The sequence below is a fragment of the Athene noctua genome, chromosome 12 (genome assembly GCF_965140245.1).
Source record: "Athene noctua chromosome 12, bAthNoc1.hap1.1, whole genome shotgun sequence".
Taxonomy (NCBI): Eukaryota; Metazoa; Chordata; class Aves; order Strigiformes; family Strigidae; genus Athene; species Athene noctua.
This window is the reverse complement of record NC_134048.1, coordinates 23,813,319-23,825,152: the sequence shown is the minus strand read 5'-3', so window position 1 is coordinate 23,825,152 and position 11,834 is coordinate 23,813,319. Positions and strand designations below refer to the sequence as shown.

At 48.4% G+C, this 11,834-nt stretch overlaps 1 long non-coding RNA gene across 1 annotated transcript; it reads left to right on the top strand.

Moving 5' to 3' along the window:
* The first annotated feature begins 1,993 nt into the window (after positions 1-1,993).
* LOC141965265 (uncharacterized) lies at positions 1,994-11,831 on the top strand. Its single transcript, XR_012634439.1, has 3 exons — positions 1,994-2,409; positions 4,560-10,195; positions 10,375-11,831. It is a non-coding gene; the product is annotated as an uncharacterized LOC141965265 (long non-coding RNA).
* The last annotated feature ends 3 nt before the right edge of the window (positions 11,832-11,834 follow it).

Here is an 11,834-nt window from a genome sequence, read left to right as displayed (position 1 = left end):
GAGTGTGCAAAAGCGACCTTGCACGGATAGTCCATCTCCTGCATCTCACAGCTTCGTCTGCCTCCCTGCTAGCCAGGAGGGTCTGAGGGACCACTGAACAATAGGAGTATTGCTCAATGCATCAACATTACAGAAGCAAATTATGATAAATTACCTTTTGTGCACCGATTGGGAAGGTTTCGCAATGATCATTAGCCCTCAGAAAGTCTTCTGCTTCCTGTGGAGGTCTAATGATTGCACTCCGAGCTCCCAGATAAATCATGGGTTGAACCACGGGAGGGCCCTGTCATGGGCAGCGTGTAGAGAGATTCCTCACAGGTATTGTTGTTATTTGGTTAAGTCCTGCAGAAGGAATAAATATCACTTGAATGCTGAGGAGCTACCACGAGGCACTCTCCGGTGTTAATGGCCCTTGGCAGCAGGTAGGATGTCTCAGTGTCGTTGCTTTTCTTCTAGACGGTCGGTCCTTTGCTGATCATCAAACACAGAGTTACCTGCTTGGCTTCATTCTGTTCAGCTTCTCCACATCAGTATCATTTATCTCTTACAGGGTTACTCTCTGCACCTGTTAAGAGCAAGTGTCATAGTTTTACATTTGTAATCCGTGGGCTCTCTCTTCCAATTTGCCTCCTGCTGCAATTCATTACTGCAGGTTGTGTGCTTGAGGGATACAAGGTAAGAGCTGCCCTCCGGCTCTTCCCTCGGAGCCCGGCAGCTTCTTATTCCTAATAACCTGTTTCTGTAGTGGCCACTGTCACCCCCGTCAGAGCTGCCCTTGTTTCTGCCCTGACGGGCTGTGGATTAGTGAGGACGCGGGGGCCGGGGGCCGCTGTCCCGCTCCGCCTGCGCGCGGTGGCTGGCGGCTGGCAGGTGCCGCTGCCCGGAGGGCAAGAGCAGCTTTACCCTCCGCGCGGAGCCGCCTCCAGCCTGGGCGTTGAAATCGCCAGAAAGGCCAATTTCTGTGCTGCACACGGTGTTCTGGTGGGCAGGGGGAAAGGCCAGCCGCCTAAGAACCGCAAACAAAACCGTGGAACGTGCCGTTTCAAACCACTCGCATGACTCCTCCGTCTTGACACCCGCGTGTGTCATCTCTGCCTCTCGCCAGCAGCCCTGTGCAGGCAGCGCTTCCTCAGCAGCTGCTCTCCCTGGCTCTTCGCAAAGCTGCTTGTAGCGACAAGGACATTAATGGCTTTTTGTATTTCTGTAACAGGAAAATCATAGCTGTGAGTAGAGAAACAGCGATGCGTGAATAGTCACATCCTTAGACAATTATTTTGGAGGCTCCTGTTCTCCATAAGAGATAGTCTCAATTTAGCCAGGAGCTTTGAAACTTCTTGAGTTTAGAAGTTTGTCTCATTAAGGAAAATCCCTGAAAAGCTCCCTGAAAAGGAAGTAATTTTGATTTCAGATGAAGCATTCAAGTAATTTGAAATTGTTTCTTTCTGAAATGAAGTTTACTGTAATTTTGTAAGGGTCAAGATTTACAGAACTATCTGAGTACAATTAATTTTCTCCAAAACAAACATTTCAGTATTCTGGAAAGCTTAATCAGGGTTTTTTGCATACCTTCAAAACAATCCCTTTGTAAACAGCAAGAATGCTAATGAGTCAAATTCCCTGAAATAGCAGCTCAGTCTAACCATTAACTTCCACGTTCTGAGGACGTGGAGCATATTCTGCTCTGAGTGCAGATGCTGCTGCAGGGAAAACCCCCAGGCTCACCCCTGGTGGGTCTAGTGCTGACATTTTTCTTGCGAGTTTTCCACTCCGAGTTAGCAATCTGGTTTCCATTTATGCAGCTGGTTACCATGAAATAAAATGGATGGTTCTCCTTGCAACTCTGTTGTGTCATTGCCCTTGTCCAGCTGTTTAAACCCCTCCGCTTGCTCAGATCTCTCTTTGGTTGACTTTCCCTTCTGTATTTTTTTAAACTTTTTTTCCTGAACAACGATATGATTATTTTGCTATGTGAATATAATGATGGAAGGAGCGGAATGATCCTGGTGATACCAGCCAACTCTAAGGCAAATCAATTTTAGCCTCTCTAGTTCTGTTTCCCTCTTCGTTCCAGGATCTCCGGTGACAGGCTGTGTGCTCGTTACCTCCAGTTACCTTTATGAAGCACGACAAATGCTCTCTTTGCATAAGGGCCTGTTTATATATATGCATGTGTATCTATTTTTATATAAAGATATATTTTAAGGTATATAAATCTGTGAGTTACATATACATACACACAGACCCGTACCCTCTGGGAGGAAGCAGCCAGCTCTGACCTGCCTGGTCCTCATCTGTGGCTACTGGACGGATCCCTGGAGCACACGGTGACATACTCAGACTCGATCCCTCTCTCTTCATTGTTGCAAAGAAAAATCCGGAGGCAGCCTGTGATCAAAATGCGTGGCACAGGTAAGTTGAACCTCAGGTGAGTCGCCCCTGGGGCGCAGTGCCGACCTGGGGAGCAGGAAGGCGCCAGGTGCCGCCCTGGCGCAGGGCGTTGGGTGCTTTCGGCCAGGTCCCACCACCCCGAGCGGGCAGAGCTCCCGCCCTGCCACTGGCCTCAGAAGTAAAACTGACTACAAAGATCTCGGGACCAGAACTGGGCGCAGAGGTTTTAGGTGAGAGTTTTAATGCTTCTGTTACCTAGAACACGTGAGTCTCCAGAAACTGGAAATCTGGGGGGAGAAGAGGGTTTGTCTGCTGGCCTTAAATCTTTGCAGAGCGTTTTTTCCCTTAGTCACATGCTGCACAGTGATGGTGAGTAAACAGCCCTGCCGAGCAGTAGGTGCTGTGTGGTGTGCTGGCTGCCCAAGGGGATCAGTGTTCCCCTCCAGCACAGTCCCCCCTCTGCAGGGCACCACTGGGACTGTGCCTGGAGAAGGGATCGGGTGTTCGTGCCGCACGCAACCGGCCTCTGCTCTGCCGTCACCAGGGCTGAGCTCGTCTGCTGGCTCGGTCCCACCTTGCACCCAAAGCCTTGTCAGCGTGAGAACAGGCAGCCTGCTGACTGCACCCAGGGTATTTGTGCCAGTGGCTTGTGGTAGGAGAATGTTCTCTGTGTCATTCTACTACAAGTGGGCATCAGAACAAGTCGTGCTCTGGGATCCCGCGCTCTCGCCGTCCGTTTCCATGCTGAAACCATTTCTGGTTTTGTCCTTTCTACCTGCCTGCCCTGCTGACTGTGCTGAGAAGCAGTTCTCTTTCAAATCATGGAGCTATGGCCTTAGTTACATTCATGTGACATAGATGTACAGGTGAAGAATTGTAAAATTCCTGTTTTCAGCTGATTCCCTGTGATGGCACTTGTGGAGCCCTTCTGTCTGCGCGGGGCCGGTGCAGGTATCACCTTTTGGGACTGAACAAATAGTTGTGTCGCACTTGGGGGGTCCAATAGTCAGTGTGTCCCCGCTGAAGGTCCAACAGGAACAAAAGCAGCAGCAAAGTGCCGCCAGAGTCAGGGGATCTGGGACTGAGTGACTGGGGGAAGGGTGCGTTGATGAGACGCTGCCGGGGCCGTTTGGGCAGTCGTCTTGCAGAGCTCAACTTTGCTGTTTTGAGAAGTTTCTCATTGCCATGCATTTCCCATCTCGGCGAAAGCTAAATGGAGCAGTCACTGGGTATGACAAGTACAAGGGTGACTCAGCCCTGGTGTACCTCTGTGCATATCTGCCAGAAAGGTTTTGCCTTCTATTTGCTTGGCTAGGCAAGGAGCTGTCATACATTATGGAGAGACCACCCAGAGTCTTTACAGAGCAACGCAATTATTCATTTCCTGCACCGTGTACCAGTGTCCTCTTGAGCAGGACACTAGGGGAGGAGAACATTTGATAGCATTTTCAGGGAGGTAACCTGCCGAGATGAGTACGATTTCAGTATCTGTAATTCAGGTTTCTATAACTCTCAAATTCTAGTGTTTTATTCCTGAGGTCTGTACTGTGGGGTGAGAGGCGTCGTGTGTAGTGCGATGGCAACCTCCTTGCTCCTGCTAGTTGTCAGGTAAGAGCGGACAGGCTGCAGGTGGGCTTCTGCCTCTTCTCAGCTCTGAAACTGCCAGGGGCAGGGAGGTTTATTTCAGAAGACATAATTAGGAATTTGCATCAACAATATGGATGGACAATCATGGAAGGAGAACGTGTCAAAAGGCAGAACAAGCTTTGTTTCTGCCATCAGCACAGCTCCCAGTTTATTTTGTGTCTGCCTTCTAACATGCTCTAGCTCATGCAATGTGTCCGGGGGAGGCAGAACTGCTTGAGAGAAGCTGAGCTCATGGGCTCCGAGAACTTTGCTTCCACCAAGCTGTTTACTGGGGGTGGAAGAAGAGTTTTGTTTCAGCCCCCAATAGATATGAGGATTTGTGAAATGTTTGCCAACAGAGAATGGTATTTAACTGGTAGGGTATGTCGTAACTCCGTAGATATTCGTGTAGCTGTGGCAATTTACATGAGCCAAGGATCAGCCCCCGTATGTTGGCAAACACTTCACATACTGCAGGTTGGAATGATGCTCTTCCCCTACCCTTACACATGTCATGTTTTTATTATTAATTTCTGGGTTTTCAGCAGTTCTGTAAAATGGGGAAGGTGAAGGTGCTCTCTGACCACCCCACCGGAGAAAGGTCTTGGTTCCGTCCGGCCGCTCCTGCCTGGCTCACCACACAGCTCAGAGGCTTCGACCACGCGGGGGCTCGGCAATCTTCCCGGGGCTCTCACCCGCACCCTGTGGTCAAGGTGAGACACTCCAGGACGTTACATTATTAAACCACTTGGGTTTTGCTTTCCCACACCCATTTATAAGGTGGCAAAAACTGAGGCAGAACTGCAGCCGTGAGATCTTTGAAATACAAACGAGAGCCGGAGTGGTTCAGGATAGACCATTAATTGTTAGCAAAAACACGGGTCCATTTTCAGTAGGATCATAGTATTACTATAGCCCATTAATTTCTCTGGTGAGTCATCTTTTTTTTTTTTTTTTTCCCCTGCACTGGTAGTAATACATGCAATTCTCTTAGAAATCTATTTTGAAGAGTGCCAGTGTCTGCGTGTTCCAGCACTGTGCTGCCATGGGAGTAGCTGAAACGTGACTGCAGGGTACGGGGGGCTGGGAGGTGCTGGGAGGGGGGTGACCTGCCTGGCCGTGGCCCCTCGGCCCAGCCACCCGTGTCCTCTCCCTTCGCCAGCGCGGATGCCCCCTCTCTCTGCCACCAGTTCGCCACTGCTGCAGCTGTAGAGTGAGCTGACTTTAATGGTGGGGTTTGAATTGTTATCTAGGGTGTCATTTCCAGTCCCACTTAAACTCTTTCTCCATCAGCCTGCTTTCTGGTCCGAATTAAATGTCAGCTATCTTCATATGTAAAGAACATACAGGTTTTAGTGTGAGGCCTCTCTTCAATTCACAGAGTTTAATCTGGTTGTCTTAAGCTGGGAACCAGCTCTCTTCCAGTGATGTTCCCCGGGCAGCGCTGGAAAGGCGCTCTCAAGCTGAGATGTTCTTTTGATACTGAAGCTCATTTTCTTCTACTTTTCCATTTTTCACTCCTGCTACCTTTCTGCTATAAGTTAGGCTGACAAATTCCAGTTCCTTTGCACAGCTTATCTGGAAATACTGATACTGTTGTAGACCCCATCTTTATTTTTGGACCACGTTCCAGCTTATATGCCTTTCCCTAGTCTTGAATTTTTAGGGTATTTTTAGGTTATTCTTTTTTTCTGTTCTGATCAGTACAGTCACTTCCCTAATTTACATTTCTTCACACACCTTGTATGAGGGTCCCCAAATAATACCCAGCATGTTTGCAAAGAGCAATTATTTTCTACCCGATTCAGCTTGTTTCAAATTGTAAGTTTATACCTTCGCATGTTTTAGACCTCCATACAGAAATGAAGAAGGTAACAGGACTAAGAATAAACTGTGGGTAAACATAATGCGAGAAAGGTTAAAATGCATATTTATTTTTTTTCCAGTGTGGCAGAGTTTTAGCATCTACTCTCTGATGCTGCAGCACGTGCTGGTGGCTGCCGGGCGGAGCGCTCTCTGCTCCTCGCTCTGTCCCATCGCCAGGTCCCGGGACGCTGGCATGTCCTGCTAATTAAAACCCCCCTGGGTACGGAGGCAGATGGCAAGCAGTGAGGTGGGGTATAATGAGGACCCCAATAATGGCATTTTCTGTCCTAGTTTTGAGTGGCTTACAGCTGCTCTCAGGTTTTACTCTTCCTTAAAAATCTCACCTTCCTCGTCCAGACTCCTCCGCTCTTTCTTCCCCGCAAAGCTTGTCTGATTGAGCTGTTACTGACTAATGCCAGTAGGATAAAGAGAAAACTATTTCAAGCATTTCAGTGTTCTGCCTGCTTGAAACTCTTGAAAGTACTGTTCAGTAATCCATTTTATTATGATGTTTACTTCAAACATAAGGCTTGTTTTTTCCAGGGATATCCTTTGCTCAGTGATCTCAATTCTACTAAGGAATGAAATGCTTTTGCCTTGGCTGTCGTGCTGCTTTCGGGATGCTGTTGGGGGCACAGGGAGTCACCTCAGGGAGCGTGCAGGGCTCTACCGCCATGTGCTTGGGGTGGTGGTATCAAAAACGTCCCCGTGACGCAGCCTCTGCAGGGCTACAGCCCCTCGGTCCTCAGCAGCTTGTCCAAGGACAGACACGAATCACGGTCACTTCCTCTTGGCACAAGGACATTCAAGAAGATAATAGGTGGGAAAAATAACAGTTGATCCTGAGGCTGAAACTGGAAGCTGTTCCTGAATATAAATTAGCATGTGACCTCAAACTGTCCTGTCTTCTGTCTGCTTGTCAGCATCTCTCCTTGCCTAAGTCTAGCCTTTGTTTTTCTTTTTTCCCTCTCACTTTCATATTGGTACCCTTTTGTTTGTCCTGGTGCTGGCACACACCTGTGCTGACAAGCACAAGACAATGCAGCTTGTCTAAGAACAGGAGCTCTTCATTCCGCTCTGTAGCGATATGAAATTCCCACTTCAGTTCTGCAGGGGCTGGTTCCAGGCTTCCCTCAGTTTTCACTGAGTAGGGACAGTCTGTTTTCTTTAAATTAATCTGTGTTCTGAACCAGGGGGATGACTTCCCAGTTGCAGCAGAAGCAGGTTTTCTAACTTGCTGCTCATATTAATTTCACAAACGAGTCCAAGGTCAACAGTCCCAGCTCTCCAGAGAGGCACAGGCACTTCACCCACCCGGGGAGGCGTGAAAACTTGTCCCCACGTTAGAGGATCAGTGTTCGTCTCCCCTTCCTTACATCCCCTCCATAGCTGCCTGTCAAAGCTTTCATAGATTACATCACATATGTCCCTTAAAAAACAAAATACCATCTGTGACATTACCAGCTGAGAAGTCTGACAGTTTAAAAGAAAAAGATTTCATTTCATCAGTTTTGTTACTAGCTTTGAATTACTTCAATTTCTGAGTTTAAAAAAGCAGTAGCCACGCTTACGGGTCCAAATGCAATGAGGTACAAAAGAAATTTGGGGGAAAACAGCACTTGTGCCTGGGGTTTCTCTTAACATGTTCAACGTCGGCTGCAGCGCGGACTCCGGCACTGTTGGGTGGCCCTGAAGCACAGCAGGTCTCAGCTCCTCAGCGGGGACACAGCCCTTTTTCCTACATGCTGCGGAAGATGGCCAAAGCCATTTCCCCGGCCTGCTTTCAGAGATGCCTCTTCCAGGCGTGATATGGGCCCTCAGATAGTGTGGAGAGACTACACTGACAAGTCAGGGGAGAGGAGAAACCCCCCTGCAAGCTGACCTGCCCCACGCCATGTTCTCCTGCGAGGGCTCCTGCTTTGGGCAACAGGCGTCTTGGAGAAATTTTATTCCCTGAAATCTTTCATGAGACAGAGAAAATCCGACTCTTAATGGGTGAGCATCAAATGCTGTGTGAATTGGAGGTTTTGTAGCATCCATGCCAGATACCCGCTCATGCGGTGGGTTACTTGGTGCCGCTAGCCGGTCTGAGGAGAATGTGGGAACCGTAGGGAATATTTCTGTCCTTTCACCACTGTGTTTTCGGTTCTGTCACACTTGTGAGGTCTTACGAGCCGCAGTCTCACAGCCTCAGCACCGCAGGCTGTGTGAGAAGGGCAGCCCACCCTGCACGTCGTGCTGCACTTCTCCCTCAATGGCTCTCCCCTGCTGTGACTCGCGCCCATCCTCTACATGAAGTGCACTACAGCGACGCTTGTGCAATGTGATGATTTTCACCCATTCATCCATGCGAGGAGATGTAATTTCTGACTTATCGGTGCTTATTTAAGTTTCAGTTTCTTAAGGAAGCGCTGTGTGCTCCTGAGCTCTCCTTGGAGAGCACTCCTCTGTTGTTGAGCGCGACGTGCGTTCCAGAGCGTGTTGAGCACGCAGATCATTTGATGGTTCGTGTGGGGTAGGTCAGAGGCAGTTTTCTACCTGAAGACAGACGCTTACTGAGGACCTTCTAAAGCTGCCTGCACTCCTGTGCTCTGCCTGCAGCGGGGCCTGCCGTGGGAGCAGCGGGAGGAAGATGCCTTCACACTGCAGAGCCACTTATTTTCCCAAGGTATTGTAGCAGCAAGGGCTGCGCAGTCAGGAATCAAGGGGGTTGCTTCTGAACCTCATAACACACCCCCCCTCCCCATTTGATAAGATAAAGTAGTTGCCAAATCAACACTGATCTTGTCATGCCCAGTCAGAAGCAGTTAAACTGGGGTTGATAATTGACATTTAAAAAAAAAAAGTAGTATACACTGCCTCGAGTGTTGGAATTGTCTCCACAGAAATGGGCTGTTTGTTAAAGACTGTCGTTACTGACAGCAAGCAGACACTGTTAAACACGCGCTTACTCACACTCTCTGTTTTCTCTTGGCACCTCCAGGCTCCCCTGTCTCTGCCCCTCTCCCCTGCTCCCCTCGCTGGGGTGTCTGACAGGCTCCGGAGGAGACGCCGCTGACTTGCCACCTCAAGCTGGGAAATTGCCATCTCTGCGTTGGGCTGCATGTAGTCATCAGCAAAAAGCCAGTAGGACTTTGGCTGTTTGTGTCAGATGATTTGTTACAACAAGAATTAATATGTAGTTTCTTGTTCCTGTGGATTTTTTTTTTTACTTATGCAAGCAAATAACACAGTAATTTTTGTCCTGCTGCAGTAAAGGGGAAATAAAATAATAATATATTGTGTGCTATTGCATGTTATGGGTGTCAAGAAACAAGTAAAATATTCTCTGTAAAAATAATTTTAAAATTTTCTTAGGGTTGTTCTACCTGAGAAGAAACTGATCTGTTTTCTCGCGCTGTTTTAAAGCAAGGGTTAGTGCAATGCTCTGGGAATGTCGATGTTTTACTGACCCATAATTTGTCAGTGCCATGGCCTGGGCTGCTGGGCTGCTCTGCCCTTGGCTCAGCAGCCTCTGGACCCGGTATAAGCACTGGTGTGATCACTCCTGGTCTCAAGTCTGTCAAACTTGTTCATCGCCCCCGTGTAGCTCCCAGCTCCCACCTCCGTGAGCTGGTGGTGGGAGAAGGTTACTCTGGGCTGACCCAGGCCACCAGCAGCCACCCCCACCAGTGACAGGCGCCCGCCTGAGCATCGCGTCGCCTGTGAGCGTGTCCTGGAGAGCGCTGGCCCTTCTCCTCCCTCCGGCTCGGTGGACGCTGTCTGCTGCGGGCCTGCTCACGAGGCACAGACGTGCCCCCAGTTCATACCGCTAACGGGAAAAGGCGTAATGCTTATCTTCTAGCGCTAGTTAATGAATAACCAGAAGAAGCCAGGATCAGCTGAGGGTCCTCTGGTCCAGCCTGTAACCAATATTCATGACCAATAGTTTAAACATCTTTCTGTATAAGAAAGGAATAAAGTTTGGAGGAAAAGCCTTGTGAAAAAGGCTGCTCATTCTGCACTGAGATATGTCTTGTGGCTTTTAATATAGAAATACATATATCAGTATATATACATTCTCTTCCTGCAGCCTGCCTGGGATGACTCTGCAAGTGGTAAGAACCAGCCAGCAAATCTCATGCTTCAATCCCAGTCTAGGGCTTGGTGGCTTTTTACTCCTCTTCCCCTCGCACCCACGAAGAGCTGTTGGGAGATTCAAAGGAAAAACACAGGCTCTTGCGAGGGAAGTGCAAAGAAAAAAAGGCAGGATGCAGCTTTTCCTTCAAAGGCACGTTGTGTGAGCTGGTGCCACCAGGGAGCTTCCACCGTGCAGGTAAGGGAGCGCGGCAGCGCCCACGGGTTCAACCTCCCTGGCTCCAGACCCCGTCGGGAGTCACCTCCCTGTGCTGAGTCCGAGCTCCTGCGTCCCTGGGACGGCGTGGGTAGAGGAGGGGGAGGACTGGTACGCAGGAACGAAGAAGAAACATGGATTTTCTTTGTTTTCCCTCCTAGGTGTGTTTTAAGTTGTTTTGTTTCCTCAGTCTTATGCTGATGGCAACATTTAACACTCATACATTATATTTTTGTGGAATATATGAGCTGAGGCACAAAAGCTACTCAAATTTGTCCAGCTGAGAACTTGAAAGCATTCAGGAAAATCCCTTGAAACCATCCTGCACGTAAATATTTAGGCACTTGTTACCTTGCTTTTACTTGACCTGCGCTGACTCTTCAGGCACAGTAAACTGGCAGATCTCTAATATGTCATTTCTTTTCCAGTGCTGCTGTTCGGGTCTGAAAAAATTAATTGGGCAATTTCCCCAGTACCAGCTGCAACAAGCTTATCTTCCACGCAGTGGTGACAGCTGCAGAGGGCTGCTTGTCTCTGGGATGTTCAGATTCTGAAATCTGGGGAGCCGAGCATCAGAACTGGCTTTAGGTCAGGACTGCTGCAGGTAAAATGGAAAGATATTAAGAGTCGGCGGAGCAGACGCTCAATATTGCACTGTGAGTTACAAACACATTTAAGGGAAGTATTATGTTTCCTTGGCTGTTGTATTTCAGTTCAGAGGTTCACAGTGACCATTCCAATTATTCAGTTTCTATTAATGGGGTTTTGTATTGTGCTGTGTAGTGCTACGATGAGAACGTTTTCTCTTATAAGAATGGGATGGTTCTAACTAGTACTCCTAAGTGGGGAGAACCTCCCTCCAAATCCATCCGAGAGCTGTGCTTTGTGCACTCACCTGCACCGAGATGTGAATCTCTCTCCAGATAATGGATTTAATAAAATTAGTAACTGGATCTGTGTTGCACAGATCTCTCTCCCTTCTCACTGGACCAAATGCATTGGAGTGTTTGGTTTGACTTTTATCTCTTGTTTGTTTGTTTGTTAAATCTCTTTCATCTTGTTATGGAAGAGAGCCTTTTGTCTGCTGCTGACCATCTCCCTTAATTTCACTTTTTTCCTGGCTGATCCTGATTTCTCTAGATGCGACCGTATGAAGACCACTTCAGAGGAGCCACTTTTCTTCTAATCTCTTTAGCAGTCTGACATGTCTTGTTTGTGCCAGGCTCTCTCCCAGCGCTCCTGCAGCTCAGCACGTCAGGCTTTCAGCCTGGGTGGATGAAAGGAAAGTTATTTATTTCATTCAGACCTTGCCAAGAGCCGCTGCCCCAGCCAGTGGAGGCCTTTCTTATATTGACACCCAAGACGTTATTCGCCTCCTCGCTGCACACTCGACTGTGCAAGTTCTGTTTTCTGCAGAAAATGGAAACCTTGGCTGACAGGGCTTGGTGGGACGCGTGTGAAAGGGCCCGGCAGCACTCGTGCTTGCAGTCACGGACTTCTTAGGCTGCACGCAATGGGGAAGTTTTATATAAACAAATTATTCAGGAAGATGCTATAAAAATAAAGAAACTATGCATGACTGTCTAGCGACATTTGACAAAGTATGGTATTTTCTAAGTTT